At 44.7% G+C, this 21,406-nt stretch overlaps 1 long non-coding RNA gene across 2 annotated transcripts in view; it reads left to right on the top strand.

The window, feature by feature from the left end:
* Positions 1-4,069: 4,069 nt before the first annotated feature.
* The window catches only part of LOC122230889, a 32,720-nt gene continuing 15,383 nt past the window's right edge, over positions 4,070-21,406 (top strand). For both annotated transcript variants that reach the window (XR_006207965.1, XR_006207961.1), the window contains exons 1-2: positions 4,070-4,287; positions 14,026-14,094. This is a non-coding gene — a long non-coding RNA (uncharacterized LOC122230889). The remainder of the gene's footprint in view (positions 4,288-14,025; positions 14,095-21,406) is intronic.

Genomic DNA, 21,406 nt, shown 5'->3' with positions numbered 1-21,406 from the left:
AATCATGCATCTGTCTAGACTGAAGCAGGAAAGGCCAGGTTATCGCCCCTGCACCAGCCGTCCGCAGCCGCAGCCCCGGCAGCTCAGAACCCCCACAGAAACCCCGCTCGGCCTGGCTGGGGAGGCAGCTTGGCCGGAGACCAGCTGGGGAGGACGGGGCAGCCCGGCATGCCGAAGCCTCAGGAAAAGCCAGCTTCTCGGCTGAAGGATGGCCCGCTCGGAACCTCACCTCGCCCGCCTGCCTACCGGGGACACACAGCCAGGTGACCCTAATAGGACGAAGCGACAAAGCCTAGGAAGCAGAAATATTGGTCGCGTTCTGTGTGCGTTTCCTTTATGGGCACTTGAAAATCCTTTCACACGTGGTTCGTCTGGATTCTTCTGGTTCGGTTGTAAAATTCCCAAGGCCGCCGGAAGAATATTCTTAGCTTGGCCCCATGACCCCACTCTGCTTCCCTTTCTCTCTGCCTCTGACACTTAATTCAATCCTGACTCAAGCATTTCTTTAGAGACGATATCAGGGATATTGGCTGGGGAGGCCAAGGGGTAGACCAGATGACCACTCAGTCCTGGGGCCTCCGGGTCTATGACATGCGTTGACCGACTGATGTAAAGCAGGTCAGGTAAAATGGGGCCACTTGATGGGCAGTTTGCCCAACTTTAATAGGCAAGCATCGAACTTCATTGGGCTGTAATGGGGACCTACAGGAAGGCAGCTCCACTAACCTATTTCTCTCTGGTAAGTTATACCGCAAGCCTATTTAATTTTTATTATTGCATCGAAAGTTTCCACAGTGAGGGTTTCATTTCCCTGTGTTCTTTAGCAAGCTATTCGAGTTTCCTGGCTAGAATGTGCTGACCAGTTAGTCAACAAGCCTCCCCACCCCGCCTCCCCTCCGCCCCAAGCCGCTGGGCCTCCACCCTCGACAGCAGCTTCCTCTTACTTCTGACTCAGGAGGAAAAGTTTAACCTGGTGAATCACCAGCAGCGCTTTCTGTGACATTCTGAGGAAAACTACAGTTTGCCGAGGAAGAACTCCGAAACGCTTCACTTCCTGCTGTTTCTGAGCTACACGGGGTGGAAAAATTTGACTCCTGCCCTGTGCCCATCCACCAAAGCTTTCTCACCAACATTTTTCTCTCTTGGAAGTTTCCGATCATCAGGGCTGTGTTGACCCTACAGTCAGCCTGAAATGAATGAGTCAAGTGAACAAGGCTGTCCTACAGGAGGGTCTAGCGTTATCCCTCTGCCCGTCTCACCCACATGCTACTTCTTTTGTAACCGTTTGAGCCCGGTTTCCTCATCTGTACCACAAAGTACAGCAAATGCTTTGTGGGACAATTTTTTTTTTTTTCCATTCTCCAACCAACATCGCTCTAGATGCGTAAGTGAGAAGCTAATCCATACACAAGGATGCACTTGGGCATGGTTGGCCTAGACTATACCCATGGAGGTCTTTATGGCCAGAGTCCGGGCTATGGAAAGGGAGTTATTCTAGTATCTCGAATATTCCAGTAGTAGGTATGCCAAAAGTTCAGAGCAATGAAGTCACTGAACTCAGAGATAATTACAAGGCTGTTCAAGTCCTTGCAATGAGGAAACAGCTCAGAAAGGGTATAAAAGTAGATTATTAATTTTAAGAAGCAGGTTTCTTAATTTGCTGCATGCAAATAACACTGATGAATGTTATCAAATGATCCTTAAGCCATAAGCCCGGGCCAGATGCAGCAATCGAAAGAAGTCCAAGGACAATCACGAGAGACTTGGTAATATGACGTTAGCCAACCAAGCTCTCCTTGCCTTTGTCAGCAGATTGCAAATGTGGCTTCCCTTATGCTGAGTGTGACTGGGTCCTCAACGCTAGGTCCTCAATAGGTGACCTCCAGAGGACGGTTGGGTGAAAAGTCAGGTGCGTGCTTCTGCTTTGTAATAACCACCCTTCTCTCTCAGGTACAACTGATGGCTTTGCTGGATGACAGCACGAACTCTTTAATGCTACATTCACTGTAAGCCTTTTTTTTTTTTTTAGCCTAAAGAAAATTTGATTTTTTTTTTAAATAAACATCAAACGAGGACTCAAACATTTTTTGAAAACGTCGTGGCTTTTTAACATTCAAATATAGCTCCACGAAGAGTCCTCCACCACCGACATTTTATCTTATTAGAGTGCTGTTAATTAAGACCCTGAGCCACCAGCAGCAACAGCGACGAAATCAACAGACTCCGGCCAACTCTTCCTGCCATAAAATGCAACTCTGATTTGCAGAGAAGCTCAAAGGACCGCAGCGAATTGGCTCATTCGCATCTAGTCCACTAGGGGGCAGTGAATGATCGGGTTTCCCGCAGGCGGGCTGCGCCGCGGGTTGGTTGCTATATATACACCTGAAGTGTGGCAGGCCTTTTACACAAAGTGAGCAGCGCCGCGGCAGTGACAGGTGTAGGGAAGCAGCCAGCTATTGCTACCAGCACAGTCTGTCAGAAGGATGAAGTGAAATGAATCATTTGCATTTTTGCCAATGAACCTGCATTCTAATGAACAGGCAGTGTCGCCCGGATCGGCCCCGGCTTCGCCTTCCTGGCTTCTGCTGGACCGTCGCCACAGGCGCCGGGCTGGACCGCACCCAGGACTGCAGCAAGGAGACAGGCAGAGCCACGGAGCCCGATTTCCCAGGCGCCTGGGGCTCGGGACCACAGGGGCACGACTGACCCCGCGGCCGGGAGTGGGGGTGGGGGTGGGGGTGGGGGTGGGGTGCTTCCCTCTTGCACTCCGTCCCGGTGTCCGCGTCCCTTTGAGGAATGTCAGGCCCGGGAGAGGCCGTGCAGCATAAACCCAGGGACACCATCCACCTCCTAGTCTGTGTGAATGGCGCCCCCTACAGTTGCGCGGCGCGCAGATCACTCCCCGCTCCCGCCACGTGGGGGCCTGTGGGCTGGAGGTCTCCGCACCAGGGCCGGTCTGCTCTCTCACCCGCTCCTCGTTTTTGAAAAAAACAGCATGAAAAGGCGTTAGGGGAAAGTCGAGAGTAAGGCAACTCCTGGGCACAATGAGAAATTGGGAGCTCTTGGATTTCGGTGTCCGCGATGGTCCCATCTGCCTTCTTCCTCTCTCCGGCTTGCTCGGTTTCGGTTCAGGACCTAAAGCCCTGGTGGTGGTCCCCTGGCCCTTGCTAACACTTCTTCAGAAAGATCCTGGGATACGGGACCCTTCGACCTAGCTGTGTTTACAGCACTCTGCCTCCTCTCCCACGGGAATCTGCCTTTAAACCCTATCTCTGACTGTCAAACAAAACACACACAGAAGGGCATCCTCCCTCCCGGCCCCCGATTAGCAAGAGCCCCCCGGTGCCCAACGGGAGGCAAACCCGATGTGCCCCTGTCCCCCTGCGCTCCGACAGCAATGCTTTCGGAGCGACTGCTCCATTCCAGGGCCGTTCCTTCACCCCATTACCTGGAGCATCCCTTCCGTTTTACACGAGAGGCAGTAAAGCATAGGGGTTAAACGCACAGACTTGGTTCACACCGAGTGGGTTCGAATCCCAGTCTGTCACCTCCCGGGAGCAGGTACGCGTGAAACATTCTCACAAACGGCAACCGTAGCATGAGCTGATCGGATCCGGTGGAAAGCCCTGAGGACAACCCCGGGCATGTAAGTGAGCACTTCGTGTATGTCACCTCTTAGGCTTTTATGTATTCGACCTACGGCTGGGTCTCCTCGTCTGTTTTCCTCTGCATTTTGTCTCAGCTTCCAGACAGAGATGCTCCCACCCTCCTTTCCCCCGCCCCTCGCTTCTCCCCGAGAGAAAGGCAGACGGTTTTCTGGCCTCTAAGTGTCTCCTGCCCTCCTTCCACCCTCCACACCTACCTGATCGTCGCCGTAGAGAATCGACTTGTCAGAGTCCTCGTAACTGAAGCAGAGAACGTAAAGAGAAAACATCTTCAGACACCAAGAACAACAAGCTCGGGGATGGGGGTGGGGTGGGGTGGGGAGGGTAGAATCTGACAAATGTCCTTTATGTCATGCCCGTGTTCTATTTGTAGAACCTTCTTGGAAATAGGCACTTGGCGACTTTGCCTAGATCAGAAGTGATTTCAGATTCTCTTCATGTAATCGCCTGCTTCCACCATGCAGCTTCATAATTAAAATGAGAGACTTATTTATAAAGCCGGTGGCGGAGCTGAGCGAGGACTGTGGGGAGGTGCTCCTCGGTGATGCCGACTCTAAACCATGTCGGCCAGCCTGGAAGGAGTGGCAGGGACCTCTCGGATGGGAGGGATCCCTCCTGTCAGGTGAGAGCTGGAGGGAGCGTGGGGGGACGACTGGCTCCCCAGCCCAAGTGCGTAAAGAGAGGCCAGATTCTTACGGGGGAATGTGACAAGTCCCGCTTTGGGTAGATGGCCGGCTCCAAGGATTTGGGCGAGCGCTGGCAGGTGCCAGGACCAGCAGAGGGAAATGACTGCCCGGTGGAGGACGGCTTGAGCACAGGGGGCTTATGGCAGGAGGAGCGGGCGCGCGGCAGGGAGGAGGGATGAAGAGGCCAAGTAGGAGGAGGTGGTGAGGACGGAGGGCGGGACCTTTCCCCGTGACCCCTCGAATCTTCAGTTTTGTCGGCAAACATCACAAAATGCGTGGTGCGGTTGGATTTCTTATCCAAACCAGTGACGTGGCCGTGTGGCTGCAAGAGGTGGACGCCCACCCGTATCTGGGAAACATCGACGTCCCCACTGCAAGGCTTGTTTGACATGATGTGGTCACGTTAAATCTGGCGAACAGTTCATCAGTTTATATCGGGTTTATTTACTGTTCTTGTATTTCCAAAGGCAGGAAGGGACCTACTAGAGACCTTTCTCTCTGCGTCAGTACCAGAAATCTGCGCGTCTCGTAAACACCTTCATTGTTATCTGACAGATACTATGAAGCTGCCAATGGATGTTGTTTCCCTCTTTTTTCTGGCTTCTGGGAAGTTTAAAAAGAAATGTATTATTCGGGGATATTGTGGTGGATATTTTCTTCACTGACTTTATCTTTCTATATGTGTTTTTTGTCTTCACCCCATTCACATATACACATGTGTATTATCTTCTATTCTATATTCATTGCTAGAAGCGTTCCCAAATCCTCTTTTAGATAATGTGGTTATTAATACACAACACCAATGAGGGCATTTTTGTCTCTCCTGGAAGTTTTTAGTAAAAGAAATGGTCTTCGAGCTTTGAAGTCAAATCCGTTTTTTTTCATCTTTTCTCGACTGCTATCTCTTGAGTCCTGCTTTTGCAAAAGACTTTTTTCACCCCAATTATTATTAAGATGTTCACTTATATTTTCCTCTACTACCCACTTCAAAAATATTTAGATCTTTATCTGGCATTTATTTTTATGTATACCGTGATACGAAGACTTAAGTTTTTTCCCCTAAATATATAGCCAAGAGTTATTTGTTACATTGTTCTCCCACTAATTTGAAATGCTTGGTTTATCAAATACTACTTTCCATATAAACATAGGTCTATTATCAATCTATTTGTCTCTTTACAACAGTATCTTATCTCTTTCATTTACTGTAACTTAATAGCATCCTTTAATATCAGATGGCTCAAGTCCCTCCCCATCGTCCTTTTCCAACATTTCTTGGCCATTTTCCCATGTTTACCCTTCCAGATGAAATTCAGAATCAACCTCTTGAGCTCCAAAACAATCTCATAGAGATTTTGATCGGCATTCCATTGAATTTGACATTTAATTCGGAGAGAGGTGACATCTTCACAATATTGAATTTTCCCATCCAGGAACATAGTCACTTCCCATTTATTTGGGCTTTCTTTCACGTTTTTAGAAAGGTTCGTTCTCTCTCTATCTTAACATTTCTTGTTAAGGTTATTTCTGCAAATATTCAATTATGTACCAATTTTCGACTCAGAGAAGAAGTGACAAAGATAGTAAGGAGTCAAGTTCTCCTTGGCCAAGGGATTCCTGTTATGCAGCCATATTCACCTGCAGAGACTTGACGTACCTTTTCCTAGCAATCAGCCCACATACAACACTGAAAATACTAGAAACAGTTGGCGAGTTAAGTAAATTATAAAAAAAAGAAAGGAAGAAGGTCATACATATCCCTCAAGAAGACGAAGATCTGAGGCTCTCTGCTAGGCTCTCAAAAAGACCTGTTTGGACCAAAAGAAAATTTCTCTCTACCTCACAGAAGATTTAAAGGGTAGAATTTAGCCTCCTTCCGTATCGTCATCCTCCCCAACACTGCTCTTTCCATAATTCTTGTGAGATAATATCAATCATAACTCATCCATCCAGTCTACTGATTTCTCATTTCCTTACAACGGTTCTGTCTTCTACCGTGCTGCGGCCACTCACTGGCACGGTCATACCCTTCCTTGATTTAGGCATTCGTAACAACTGCGACCCTCCGGAATCACAACATCAAACATCACGACTCCGCCCAACGTGCAGGCACGTGACCACCCTGAATGTCTGATGTCCTTATCTGATGTCCAGTCTTTTCAGCCTGTTCACACAGGCTAACTCCAGGACTTCCGGTGCGTTGATCCCAACACATTTTCACCGTCCACTGTCCACTGACCCTTTTGTGCCTCATTTTCTGTCATGTGTGGCTTAGATTCCATGGTCAGCCACAACCGCTTCCTCACGTGGGTGCCCTCAACTTTCTCTTCTATTGTTCTTTTTTGGCACAAGCACACCCCTGATTCAGTTTGACTTTCCACCCACCCCGTGCATGAAAATGTGGCTGGAGACAAACCACACAACTGTGCTGCGTGGGCTGGCTTCAGCTTCATGACCACAAACCACAAATAAGTTCTCAGAGCTTCCTGGCAGCCATCCTTCATCTCCCACTCTCCAGGACCATTTCCCTACTTCCTCCTCTGTCTGAAAATCTCTGACACCTCCTCCCAATTCCCATTCTCAGATCACGATCTTGCTTTCTAAGTCACTGAGAAAATGGAACCCCCTACAAGAGGCCTCTACCGGATCCCATCACATACGCACACGTTCACCTGCACCCCGACCCACCCCCTCGGCCTTCTCTTGGGTCCCGCTGATGAATTCCAGCTCCTCCCTGAAGTCAGCCCCTCACGTGTGCCCTGGACCCCATCCTTTCTTGCCCACCCAAGGCTGTCACTCAGCATTTCCCCTCTTTTCTCTCCTTCTTTATCCATGTTCTGGATCATTCCCATCAGCACACGGACATGTTCTTATTTCTCTCATTGGGGGAAATTATAAAAAAAAAAATTGTCCTGATCCCCTGGCGCCTCCAACTATCACCCCAGGTTTTTCCTTCCCTTTACAGAAGAGTTACTTGAGACAGGGGTTCATACTGGTGCCTCAGTTTCTCTTCCAGTTCCCATGTGAAGGCATTCCCATCAGGCTTTCATCCCACCTCACACAAAAGTGCAGTGACCTCCGGTGGAAATTCGGGGTCCTCATCTTTCCAGCAGCTGCACTTGACAGTGGTCACCCCAGGTTTGAGTGCCCCAGACTCAGGCCCGGCCACCTGCTTGTGTGCCTGCGGCAAACGCTTATCAGCGTCAGGGCTTTACCCCCATCTCTTCAGGCTGATGATCCCGACTCCGCCCAACGTGCAGGCACGTGACCACCCTGAATTTCTGATGTCCTTATCTGATCTTTTTTTCTTCACAGCACTTACCACTTGGGCGCGTCCTACGTAATCAGATATTGGCTGTTTATTGTCTCAAAGCCAGGCTCTGCCAGGGCGAGGGTTCTGGCCTGTTTTCTTCACTAACGTGCCCTAATTGCCCCGAACTGCGTTGGGCCCATAAGGAGCCACACCGATCTTTGTGGTTAATGCCTTCATATACTTCCAGGCATGTCCCACCACACAGCCGCCGGCCTGGCCTGGAAACTTCGTGGCTCATGGCTGTTCTCCCTTCAGGTCCTTCCTCCACTGGCGCCTGGTGAGCTCTGCCCTTCCAGCCCCTTCTGTGCTACACTTCATCTCTTCAGTCCTTATTCGCTAACATACTACCCACTGATTTTGCATATTGCTATCTCTTCCGCTAGAATGGAAGTTCCTTGAGAACATAGCTTTCACCTGTCTCTTTCACTCCCCTATCCCCAGCACCCGAACAGTGCCTGGCATATGTCTTTGGAAGTACTTACTTAGAAAGCATCCTTTATAAAGTTCTCTGTGGTCCGCTCATCGTCACGAGTATGGACGGGAGGACAGTCCGGCACTAGCCGGGTGCACTAGGTCTGGCCTGCACACCACCCTGATTCCTCGGTGGCCCTCGTTCACCTTTGGCTGCTTGGCCTCCAAGCCCCATGCCGTGACCAGCCTCGGCCAATACCACAGCCTGTCCTGGAGGCCACAGGACTTCTTTTCTCAGTCCCAGGTTTCCCATGACGTGTGTCCTCTCTGCTTTCTGAGCCTCAGCCAAACTCAGAGGCCACCTCGCCCACTCTGGGATTTGTCTTCCAGTTGAATGCATGATGATGTCAAACACAGTGTCTGTGATAGTCTAGGTACTCCCCTGAACCCACTCATTCCTTCATTCTTCAAATATAAATATATATTAAATATACGCCACATTCTCAGCACTGTTCTAGACCAGTGAGATATAATAGATAAAGTTCTTGCCACTAAGATGCTCGTATTCTGATAAGGAGACAGATAATAAATAAATACAGCCTATGGCAGGTAATGATAATTGCCATGAAGATAAATAAAGCAGGGTAAGGACAATAAGGGATTCTGGGTCTGGGGGTGGGGTGATGTGGTGAGTGCATTTGCACGTAGGGTGATTCAGAGAGGCCTCTCCTAGTGGGTGACACTGGACTGAGCCACACAGATTTCAGGAGGGAAGGATGCCCCTGGAGGAGATAATGGAGAATGCAAAGGCCCTGAGGCACACACCCAAAGTTACGGACTGAGATTCACACTTGCTAGTTATCCCAAGTACATTAAAATAAACATACTGTGGGTGCGTCCCTGGCTTCTCCTTCACAAATCTTTGCCCCTGAATATTGGCCTATTGTTCTTACAACAATAAGACCTTTGGAAAAAAAAAAAAATGGAAAGAGTTGCCTGGAGATCTCTGGTCTGCTGTGGCTCACTCTGGAAGGAGCCCCGGGGCCTGCCTCGAGGAATCAAATCGCTGACTTCTCTAAGAGAGCTAGACTCCAGCGGTATTTCTGCCAAAAAAAAAAAAAAAAAAAAAAAAAATCCCAGAAACACATCCATCCTGAGTATCAGAGCCCAGAAATTAATCATCTCACTCCGCAGCTCTGGCAAGAGACCAGATTTCCTGGAATTCAAGGCATCTGAAGCATTTCATTGAGGCAGTAACAGCAGCAGCCACGGGTGATAACAATCTAGAAGGATTGAGTTTTTCAAAGAGGCTATCTTTGGTTTCTTTTTAAGATGCAGAGAGGTCCAATTTAAGACTGATAATTTCCTTCCTGCTTCAGAAATTTCTCTGGCTAATCGGTGGGTGTATTTTAGTCTCCGTAAAAGAAACCTCTCCTTTGGGAGTTAGGGGTAGCAGAGAAGAGCGGTAGCCAACTGGCTTCAGCTGAAAGATTCACGAGAGCGTTTTTGTCACATCTAATAACCTGCAGTTTTCAGACAGTGCTTAGGACGGGGCCCCAGAGCTGGGGAAACTCAGCATATGCCCCTGGAAAGAACAGGGGAGCCAGGAAATTAGAAGTACCCCGCAGCGTTTGGATTGGCTCCAGGTTTTGTTTCTTTGAACTTCCTAAATTGCCAAGTATTATGTATGATAAGTGAGTCCACGTCTGACAAGTCTTGGTATTCTAAATCCTAATGATCTTACCAACTCCATACATTTTTCTGTCTGGAATACATAAAGCCTAGACGCAAATCCAGTTTTCCGCCTTAAAATGGTGAGAATCATCAACTCCCAGTTATGAAAGGTGTTCCGGGAGACTGGAACCGATGACAGCTGTCCACAAGGGGCCAAGCAGTGCCTTCCTTTAGGTGGCAGAGTATGTCTCTAGTTATGATGTTGGTTTCTTCTCTAGACATCAGCCTTCCAGAAATGGAGTGATTGGACCCGCAGTGCTCCCACTTCATAACCCAGCTAAGGGGAGCAGGCAGGTCATTTTTATTTAGCACGTGCTTGACCTGAAGCAAACGGAGTGTGTTAAGGCGTTGAAGGGTGGCTGGGATTCTGTCACTTCTGTGAGAAGTTTCACCCGGAGCATCGTGGAGACTGCTGTTATGGGATGAACCATGTCTTGCGAGAGCCATCTTGGATGAAAACCAGAAAGCGATAGTGATGTTCATCACGTTCATACCTCGAGGAAGCTGGAGCGAGTTCAGATCACATGGCAAGTGTCCGTGTCCCAAAAAGGCCTTGACCATTGAGATTTGTTCAAGACCGAGCAGAGCAGAGCCCAATCAAATCCGCCCAGAGCTTGTGGGCCAACGTGCAAAGGGGAGAGACTGCAGGCAGTGGGCCAATTAACTAGAACATGTGAGAAACTGTGAGGACTCAGTCGGGGCAGTGACTGCGCAAATGAGAGGAGAGAAGGGACAAGAACCGGTCCGCGACTGGAAGTGGAAGGTGAGGAAGAGAAAGAGCAACCACAGGGAGCTCCGAGGTTCTCAATTTGAATGACGAAGGCTGAAATCAAGACAGGAAAACACTGCAGAATTTGAAGGCAGCGCAGTTGTAATTTTGACGCTTCAAGTTCGAAAGGCCCGTAGCTTATCCCCAAGGAAATGAATGTAGCATTTAGAGAGCAGGTGTCGAGAAGTAGATTTTAAATCATGGCCGAACCCACTGAAGAAAAGACAATACTTAATGAGGGAATGTGGTATAAGGAGAAGGCCGAGGGTAGCCCTTGAGGGGCTCTCAGCATGGGCGGGGGGCGGTGGTGAGGAGGAAGAAGGAGAGGGAGGAGCAGTGAGGGTAGGCGAACCAGAGACAGAGCACTATAGCAGAAGCCAAGGGAGGAGAAATGGCATACATCACAGAGTTGGATACGGTGAAGACTCCAAAGAGGGAAAAGATTTGCCTCTTAGGAGGTCACTGCATGGAGACCAGTGAGAAATAGTCACGGGAAGCCTGGCAGGCGATGGTCTCATGGGCACGTAGCAGAGGACCAGGGACAGGATGCTGTGAGTCCTTGAACATGCAGAGCGAGGGGGCACGTCTCACTCCAGACCTTTGCTTCACTCTTCCATGGTCTGGGCTGCTGTCTCCCAGGTATCCCCCTGGCTTCCTCGGCTCACTCCCTCGCTTCCTCTGGGTCTCAGTTCGAAGGTCCCCTTCTCATTGAAGCCGCTTCTGACCACCTTACCTGAGGCTGCAACTGACGGCCCCCTCCGTTCCCATCGATACACACACATATATCCTGGGCGTTACCTTTTCTTTGTCCATAGCACTTACCACCTTCTAACAACACTGTATCACTTGCTTATTTACAGTATTTATTTTTTATTGTCAATCGTCCCCCCCCACCCCCCCCACCGCCACTCGAATGGAAACATCTTTTAAGGGCAGAAAATCTTACTTATTTTGTACACTGATGGGTTCCCTGAACCCAGAATAGCGTCTGGCCTACAGACACTACTGCTTAAATTTTCACTGTAAGGTAAGAAACAGGTCACGAGCGAAGGTGAGGATAAGGGAGGGATTGATGGGGATTTGACGAGGAAGGAGAAAGAATGAAATTATAGGCTTGGAACAAGGTTGGAATGAGTGTGCCTGGGGCTTGTAGATGCCTGCCTGGGATCTCAAGGGACCACTTGAGCTTCAGAGTCATGAATTGAGAGTGAGCTCCGCTGGCGTGGCGTCGTGTTTTTCTTCAGCTGTACTCACCTCTCTCTCCTTCCATTCCTTTAATCTTCATCCCTTACTCATCATTTGACTTCTGTAAGGACCGCTGCATACGACAGGCTTACCAAATGTTTGCTCTTTGGAGCTGAGGTCTTCAGTCCTTCGGGAAAGGACTTAGAGGAGAACCCAACGGGCAAAGGCAGCGGATCTGAGATTCCCAAGTGGGCTCAGAGGTCAAGCAGGCGGCGCTTTTGAGATCCTTTCCTCCGTGCCTCTCCTTTATCCTGGTTCTTGTCCTTTATGGCGACAGATGTGATGTTGGAGAGGGGGTGAGGAGGAAAGAATGGAAGGCACCTTAATGATTATCTCCCCCAAACTGAGCAAAACCAAATGCCTGTGTTAGTCCCTGAGTGGTGGCGAAAGGCTCCATCAGCTACCCAGACTTGGAGTGGCCTCTGCTCAGGGGCCCTCGGGCCTGCACCTCCAACCAGTAGCAAGCCCAGTTTACGTGGCCTTCTGCAAAACTCGAGTCGTTTTCTTCTCCATCTCATCTGTTGGTTACCTTTGCCATTTGTCATATGGATGATAATAATAATTCCAACTACTTATTGAGTACTTATTATATGCTAGTCACTAGTTCAAGGGCTTTATATTTATTCATTCATTGAATCCTCAGAAGAAACCCATTTTACAGACGATGAACTCGAGGCACCTGAATTTCTGCAATACTCTATCAGTCTCTCTGAACCCAATCTAATCCATCCCTCGTTTCTCTACCAGAGTGAGTCTCCTTCAACATGTATTTAAAATATGCATTGTGAGGCCCCTGGGTAGTTCAGTCGGTTAAGTGTCCAACTTCGGCTCAGGTCATGATCGCTTGGTTCGTGAGTTCAAGCCCCACGTCCGGCTCTGTGCTGAAAGCTCAAAGCCTGGAGGCTGCTTCACATTCTGTGTCTCCCTCTCTCTCTTCCTCTCCCCCACTTGCACTCTGTCTCTCTCTCTTTCTCTCTCTCTCTCTCAAAAATAAACAAAATTAAATAAATAAATAAATAAATAAATAAATAGTAAAATAAATACGCACTGAAGCGATGTCAACAAAATGGTGGCGTACAAAGCCCTGGGCCCTCCTTCCCCCCAACAGACACACTAGTTCAGCAACAATCCGCAGACGGATTTCCCTTGTGAGAAATCCAGAAACTAACTGAAAGCCTCTGGCATCCTGGATGAGTATGAAAGCAGGCTCACTGAAGCCGGTAAGGAGGCTTAAAACATCTCACAAGAAATCTCTGCCTGTGGCTCAACACCATATGACCAGGAAGAGCTGGTCCCCCTTGTTCCCAGCTTCATCCAGGGGAGGAAAGGGTTGGTTTGTGTGTCCAGCATCCCAACTTTTCAACTCTCAGCTTCCCTCTACAGAATGAAAAACTCAGAATCCCTGGCTGAGCTGATTAATGGGGATCTTCTCCTGTGAAGGCAGTCTGTAAAGGCTGGAAAAGATGCCTGCTTTGTCTAACGAGCAGACACCAACCCCAAAATCCAAGGAAAATAAAGAGTCAGTCAAATATGTTCCAAACAAAGGAACAAGATACATGTCCGGAAACCAACCCTAATAAAGTGGAATTATAGGATTTACCTGATAGGGAACTCAAAATAACTGTCATAAAGATGCTCATCAAGGTCAAGAGACCAATGTGAGAATCTCAAAAAAGAGACAGAAGATATATTTTTTTAAATACCTAGGAGAAATCATGGAGCTGAAGAGAACCAAACCGACCTGAAAAATTTACTAGTGGTGTTCAAAAACAGACTAGCTCAAGCCGAAGAAAAGATCAGGAAACTCAAAGACAGGTCATTGGAAATAATTCAGTCAGAGGAGCAAAAATAAAAAAGAATGAAGAAAACTTAAGGGACTTATGAGATACCATCCAGTGGGCCAATATACAAGTTATAGGCGTTCCAGAAAGAGAAGAGAGACAAAGGAAGAAAGTTCATTTAAAGAATTAATGGCTGGAGCGACTGGGTGGCTCAGTTGGTTAAGTGTCTGACTTTGGCTCCATCATGACCTCATGGTTTATGAGTTGGAGTTCTGTGCCGACAGCTCAAAGCCTGGAGCCTGCTCTGGATCTGTGTGTCCCTCTCTCTCTGCCCCTCCCCTGCTCACTCTCTGTCTCTTTCTCTTTCAAAAATAAGTAAATAAATAAATAAACATTAAAATTTTTTTGTTTGTTTTTTAAGGAACAATGGCTAAAATCTGGAGAAGTGAATGTACATCCAGATCCCGGAAATGGAAATTTGTTGAGAAAGGTAAATATGTAGACAAATGCAGAATGCTGAGTTACTATAATAGTGGTGAGTACATCACTTTTCATTCTATCGTAAAAGTAAAGGACAAAAGTATTCTAAATAACTATAACTAAACTGCATTAAGTTAAACAACATGAATAAAAATAAATTGTGACAACAATAACATAACGTGTGTTTGTGGGACTATGTTAAAGTGTAGAGTTTTTGTGTGTAATTGAACTTGACTTGTTATCTGCTAAAAGGTAACTGTTATCATTATAAGATATTTTATGTAAGCCCCATGGTAACCACACATAAAAATTACCTATTGAAGTTACACAAAAGAAAAATAGAAAAGAATCAAGGGATATCAATACCAAAAAGCAACAAAACACAAAGGAAGACAGCAAGAGAAGAAAAGACAGGCAAGACTAACAAAACAATAAAATGGCAATAGTAAATCCCTCCTATCAATAATTACTTTAAATTTTAGTGGATTAAACTCCCCCATCAATGAATAAAAAAATGATACCCGTAAAAAAAATAAATAAATAAATAAAAATGATACCCGTTATATGCTGTTTACTAGAAACTCACTGTAGATTTAAAGACACACATGGGCTTAAATGAAGGACTAGAAAAAGATATTCTGTGCAAATGGCCAACAAACGAGAGCAGGGATGGCCATACTTGTATTAAAAAAGTATACAGTAGGTCAAAAACTGTCACAAGAGACAAAGAAATATATTATATAATGATAAAAGGGTCAATCCACTAGGAAGATATTTGCAATAATAAGTTTATAGGTCCCCAACATTAAAGCACCTAAATGTATAAAACAAATATTGACAGAATTGAAGGGAGAAATAGATAAAAATACAATTATAGTAAAAAAGTCAATACTTTCCTTTCAATAATGAATAGAATATTCAAACAGAAGATCAATAAAGACACACAGGACTTGAATTACACTGCAGACTAAATGGGCCCAACAGACATATACAGAACATCTAACACAAGAGCAGCAAAATACATCTTCTTAAGCACACACAGATCTTTCTCCAGGATAGATCACATGTTATGTCACAGAACAAGTCTTAACAACTTACGAAGATTGAAATCATACAAAATATTTTTTTTCTGAACACAGTAGAATGAAAGTAGAAATCAATAGCAGAAGGAAAATTGTGAAATATGCAAATATTTGGAAAATAAGCAACACATTCTTGAAAAACCATTTGGTAAAAAAACAAAAAAAATTAGAAAATAAAATTAGAAAGTACCGCAAGACAAATGAAAATGAAAATACAACATACCAAAACTTATAGAATGCAGTAAAAGCAGTCCTAAAAGGGACGTTCATACTGACAAATATATACATTAAAAAAAGAAAGATCTCAAATCGCCAACTTAACCTGATACTTTAAGCAGCTAAAAAAAGAAGGACAAACAAAGTGCAAAGTTAGCAGAAGGAAGGAAATGAGATATATTAGAATAGAAATAAACCAAACAAAACAACACCAAGAGCTAGTGTTTCAAAAATAGTAACAAAATTTACAAGCCTTTAGCTAGATTAACCAAGAAAAAAGAGAAAACACTCAAATAAATAACATTAGAAATGAAAGAAGGGACATGACAATCGATACACTAGAAATGAAAAAGATCATAAAAGACTATGATGAACAAATACATGCCAAAAAACCTGGATAACCTAGAAAAGAAAATGAACAAATTCCTACAAACACAAAACCTACCAGGACTAAAATCATGGATGAATAGAACATCAGACTTATAACTAGTATGGAGGTTGAATCAGTAATTAAAAACCTCCCATAAAGAAAAGTCCAGGACCAGATAACTTCAAAGGTTCAAAGGTGAATACTACCAAACCCCAAACACCAAACAAACAAAAAAAAGAAAGAAAGAAAGAAAGAAAGAAAGAAAGAAGATTTACCACTCTTTCTACAGGGCCAGCATTATGCTGATATCACAGGCAGCCAGATACTACCAGAAAAGGAAAATTACAGGGTATTATCCCTGATGAATGTAGACACAAAAATCCTCAACAAAATACTAGCAAACCAAATCCAACAGCACAGTGAAAGGATCATCCACCATGACCAAGTGAGATTCATCCCTGGGATGGAGTGATGGTTTAACATACAGAAATCAATTAATGTGATATGCCACATTAACAGAATAAAGGATAAAAATTACACGATTGTCTCAATACATGCAGAAGAGGCATTTGACAAAATTCAACATCCTTTCGTGTTAAGAACTCTGAACGAACTAGAAATAGAAAGTACTTCAATGTAACAAAGGTCATATTTGAAGAACCCGATGCTAACACATCATACTCACAATGAAAAACTCAATAGTTTTCCTCTAAGATCAGCAACAAGGCAAGGGTGCCTGCTTTTGCCACTTCTATTCAACACAATATTGGAAGTCCTGCCCAGAGCAATTAGGCAATAAAAATAAGAAGGAAAGAAAGAAAGAAAGAAAGAAAGAAAGAAAGAAAGAAAGAAAGGACATCCAAATCAGAGAAGAAGAATTAAAATTGTTCCTGTTTGCAGACATTATGATCTTATATATAGTAAGCCCTATAAACTGCATTAAAGAAGAAAGTCAGAAATAATAAGCAAATTCAGTAAAGTTGCAGGATACAAAATCAATGTGCAGAAATCAGCTGTGTGTCTATACAGTAAAAATGAACTATCTGAAAAGGAAATTAGGAAAACAATCTCATTTAAAAATAGCACCAAAAAGAATAAAATACTTAGGAATAAGATTAAATAAGGAGGTGAAAGATTTACATACTGAAAACTATAATGCATTGATGAAAGAAACTGAACAAGACACAAACAAATGGAAAGATATCTGTGTGCATGGATTAGAAGGCTTAACACCCAAAGCCATCTACAGATTCAATGTAATCCCTATCAAAATCCCAATGTCACTTTTACAGAAATAGAAAAAACAATTTAAAACTTCATATGGAATCACAAATTACCAAATAAATCTCAATAAAGAAGAACAAAGCTGGAGACATCACTCTTCTTAATTTTAAACTATATCACAAAGCTGTAATAATCAAAACAGTATGGTACTGGCATGAAGAGAGATGTCTTCAGACGGCATGAAGACCAATGGAACAGAATAGAGAGCCCAGAAATGAGTCCACACATATATGGTCAACTGATCTTCAAAAAAGGGCCCCTGGGTGGCTCAGTCAGTTAAGCATCTGACTTTGGCTCAGGTCATGATCTCACGGTCCATGAGTTCAAGTCCCGCATCAGATGATCTCAAGCCCCACTTTGGATGAGCATGAGCCCTACTTCGGGAAACAAAACAAAACAAACATGGGCACCACTTCAGGTGAGCCTCACTTCTATCTCTCTCTCTCTCTCTCTCTCTCTCTCTCTCTCTCTCTCTCAGTTTCTCTCTGTCTCTCTTTCCCTATCTCCCTCTCTCTGCCCCTCATGGAATTCTCTCTCTCTCTCTGCTCCTCACTCACTTGTGCTCTCTCTCTCTCAAAACAAGCAAACAAAAACAGAGTATCAAGACTGTACAATAGGGGAAAGGTAATCCATTCATTGGTGTTGGTAAAACTGGATATCCACCTGCAAAAGAATTAAACTGAACCCCTATTTTACATCATACACAAATCCACCCAAAATAGATTAAAGACTTACATAAGACCTGAAACTATAAATCTCCTAGAAGAAAATATAGAAGAAAATCTTCATGACCTTGATCTTAGCAAAGATTTCATGGATGTGATACCAAAATGAAAGGCAAGAAAAGCTTTATGCTAAGATAAATCAGCTAGGCACAGAGAGACACTGCATGATCCCACTTATATGAGGCATCTAAAGTAGTCAAATTCACAGAATCAGAGAAAGGAATGGTGGTTGCCAGGAGTTAGGGAGAGGGGGAAATGGGGAGTTACTAGTCAATGGCTATAGCGTTTCACTTAAGCAAGATGAATAGAGCCCTAGAGATCTTGCTGTATAACATTGCACCTATAATCAACCTTAAAAAATTTGTTAAGAGGGTAGATTTCATGTTAAGTGTTCTTATAACAATAAAATAGAATAGAATAGAATAGAATAGAATAGAATAGAATAGAATATATATATAATCCAAGCCTTCTAAAAAGGACACCCAAATTATCCCCAAAGAGTATTTCTAATCAGTCAAACAATGTTGTCTTTAAATAAAAAGTCAGAAATATATTTGAGGTAATATATTTCTTGCAGCCAAATCTATAATCTACCAAAATTCTGTTTTGTGAGCTTCATGTGTATTTCATTTATTTATTTATTTAAAAATACTTAATCATTTTTGAGAAAGAGAGCATGAGCTGGGGGAGGGACAGAGAGAGAGGGGGCAGAGGATCCAAAGTGGGCTCTGTGAGCTGACATCAGTGAGCCCAACATGTAACTGGAACTCATGAACCGTGAGGTCATGACCTGGGCCTAAGTTGGACACTCAGCCAACTGAGCCACCCAAGCACCCTGCTTCATGTGTATTTTATAGAACAAGTTGAATTAGAAGAAATTGCCGTTATTTGACCATGTTGGACCTATACAAATGAAAATACATTGCTGGCTGTAGTATACAATATAATGTTCTATTTCCTTTTCTAAGACTGAATACAAGGAGGCTACGAAATATTTATTAAGATAAAATCCACACAGAATTGATGATGCAAGACAAAGTGCTTAGCAGGGCAGAGATGACCCTCCATTAGCAAATCTCGTCTTTTCCTGATGTTTCCTTTCCCTCTTTCCTTAAAAGATGTTTTCATTCCAAAGTACATTGGTTTCTGCAAAAACTTCAATATCTCTCACTCCTCCCTCTCCCCACCTATACTCATACTGTTGCCACGGATTGGAATGTCCTTTCTGTCCCTGGGCCGACCATGACCTATTTGTTCTCCAGTTCAAAGGTCACTCCCCCGCAAAGACTTTGCTGTTGGCTTCCAGTCAAACAGGTGGGACCCCTGCCTTCACACCTCACACAGGTCTCTGTCCAGCACTTAACTCTCATGTTGTAAAGACAGATTGGTTGGCTTGTCTACCTCCCTCACTGGGGTGCAAACATGAAAAAATAGTGTTTTTTTAATTCTACATTTCAGGGCTCATTTTGTGAGTAGTATTCAAAATACAAACATCTTTTTTTACATATACTGAGCGGAATGTCTCTAATTTTGGAAGTGAAGTCAATCTCTACTTGGTCTTCTACTGACATGTTGTTCTAATAAAAGGCTCTAAAAACTTAAGTTTTTCTTCCAAGAAATCTCCTGAGGTAGGTTGATGTTACATCCCTTAGTAAAGTGGGTTTTTCCCCCTTCTTCTTCTTCTGTTGTTGTTGGTTTCTTTTTTTTTTTTAACGTTTATTTATTTTTGAGACAGAGAGAGACACAGCATGAACGGGGGAGGGGCAGAGAGAGAGGGAGACACAGAATTGGAAGCAAGCTCCAGGCTCTGAGCCATCAGCCCAGAGCCCGACGCGGGGCTCGAACTCGCGGACCGCGAGATTGTGACCTGAGCTGAAGTCGGACGCCCAACCGACTGAGCCACCCAGGCGCCCCTGTTGTTGGTTTCTTTTATGTGTAAGGAGGGCAATGTCTTGCCCTAGGTTAGCAGACAAATTAGCAGTAGATCAAGCTGGGATTAAAAAATACTGATTTTTTTTCCTGTATTTATTTGCTTCGTCAAAAAATAGTCATTGAATGTCTTTTATGATTCAAAGGTCCTGTTAGGCTCATACATTTATCATTCATCAAACATGTTTCTCTTGGCTTTCTGCTTTACTTTTATATCTAAACTTTTTAAGGCTGAAGCATACCTTAGAGTGTGTCTACAGTGGTGTGAAAGCAACAAAATAGAAGTTGTATTGTATGCGAAATTGTATATTAAAGGTAATGATAGAGTGAGCTCCATACATGGCAATTAGTTTACAATGTGCTCCCACAAATGCACTTAGACACCATGATTAATGCTCCCTGGAGCATTCAGTCCCTGTAACTAGCTCTCATTGTACTTACCAGAACCCTACTCTCCCAGGATATTATGATAAATACCATGTTGGTTCTAATATTGCTCTAAGTGATTAGGTCTGGGTGTGAGGGGGTGGTGAGATGAAATGGAGATAAAATACAAAGTTTATGTGCTGGTTGCTTAGCAAGGAATCAGTAAGGAATCAAGACAGCAACTCTTAAGTGAGGTTTTAGGGTGACATAGGGTCATCTCCATCCAACACACCCCCATGCCCGGTCTGTGGGGGTTATAATGGGTTATAAGTGCTGTTTCAAATTGGCTTTTTGTTGGGTGTGTCTGAAAGCTAAACACCAGAGGGAGAATGAAAGAAAAAAAAAAAAACTAGTCTTCACCTCACAGGAGCAGAGAAGTATCTGGAACCTCACTCCTAGTCCCCTGGGACAGCCCTACAACAGAGGAGGGGCTGTGAGAGGATGACATCATCGACAGACAGCCCCATTCATTGATGCGACTTGTGTGTGGCCAATACCACTGACTCCATCCTCTCAGCAGGAGACAGATGCCATGATTAGAGTGCACACCCATGTCAGTCAATTTCCCTGTTGTGAACTGCATATTTGTGTTTCCAGAATTCATACGGTGAAGCCCTAATTCCCAATGTGATGGTATTTGGGGATGGGGCCTTCGGGAGGCAATTAGGATTAGATGAACTCATGAAGGTAGGACTCTCATGATAGTATTAGTGCCCTTAACCACACATCTCTCTCTTTCCCATGTATCTACACCACGGGAAGGCCATGTGAGGACACAGTGAGAAGGTAGCCATCTGCAAGTCAGGAGGAGAGCCCTCACAAGAAACAGAACGAGCTCACACCTTGATCTTGGATTTTCCATCCAGAACTGTGAGGAAATTAGTTTCTGTTGTCAAAGCTGCTGACTCTGATATTTTGTTATGGCAGCCCAAGCCAACTAACATATTCAGATCCACTGGACTGTACTCCTCTTGAGGCCAGGTGTCCTATGTGTTCAGCTCCTGAATCCCTAGCCCATAGCAAAGGACCCCCTTCCCCCCCCCACACACACACACACACTTCCAAGCCCCAGGAGTGATGAGGCATAACAAGGTCCTCATGACTAGAGTCTTTATTAATTTAGGGTGCTCTCCATTTAGCCCTCTCTTGTCAAGAGTTCATCTAATCATGATAATGATGGAAACCAGAATTTAAAGAGCCCTTTCTGTGTGCCAGACATGTACTTGACAAGTCCTGTCTCATGAAATCTTCCCAAAAACCCAATGAAGTGGATACTACTTTTATTTACCA

Source organism: Panthera tigris, chromosome A1 (assembly GCF_018350195.1).
Source record: "Panthera tigris isolate Pti1 chromosome A1, P.tigris_Pti1_mat1.1, whole genome shotgun sequence".
NCBI classification, from domain to species: domain Eukaryota; kingdom Metazoa; phylum Chordata; class Mammalia; order Carnivora; family Felidae; genus Panthera; species Panthera tigris.
The sequence above is the reverse complement of the archived record's forward strand: the minus strand, read 5'-3'. Positions and strand labels throughout refer to the sequence as shown.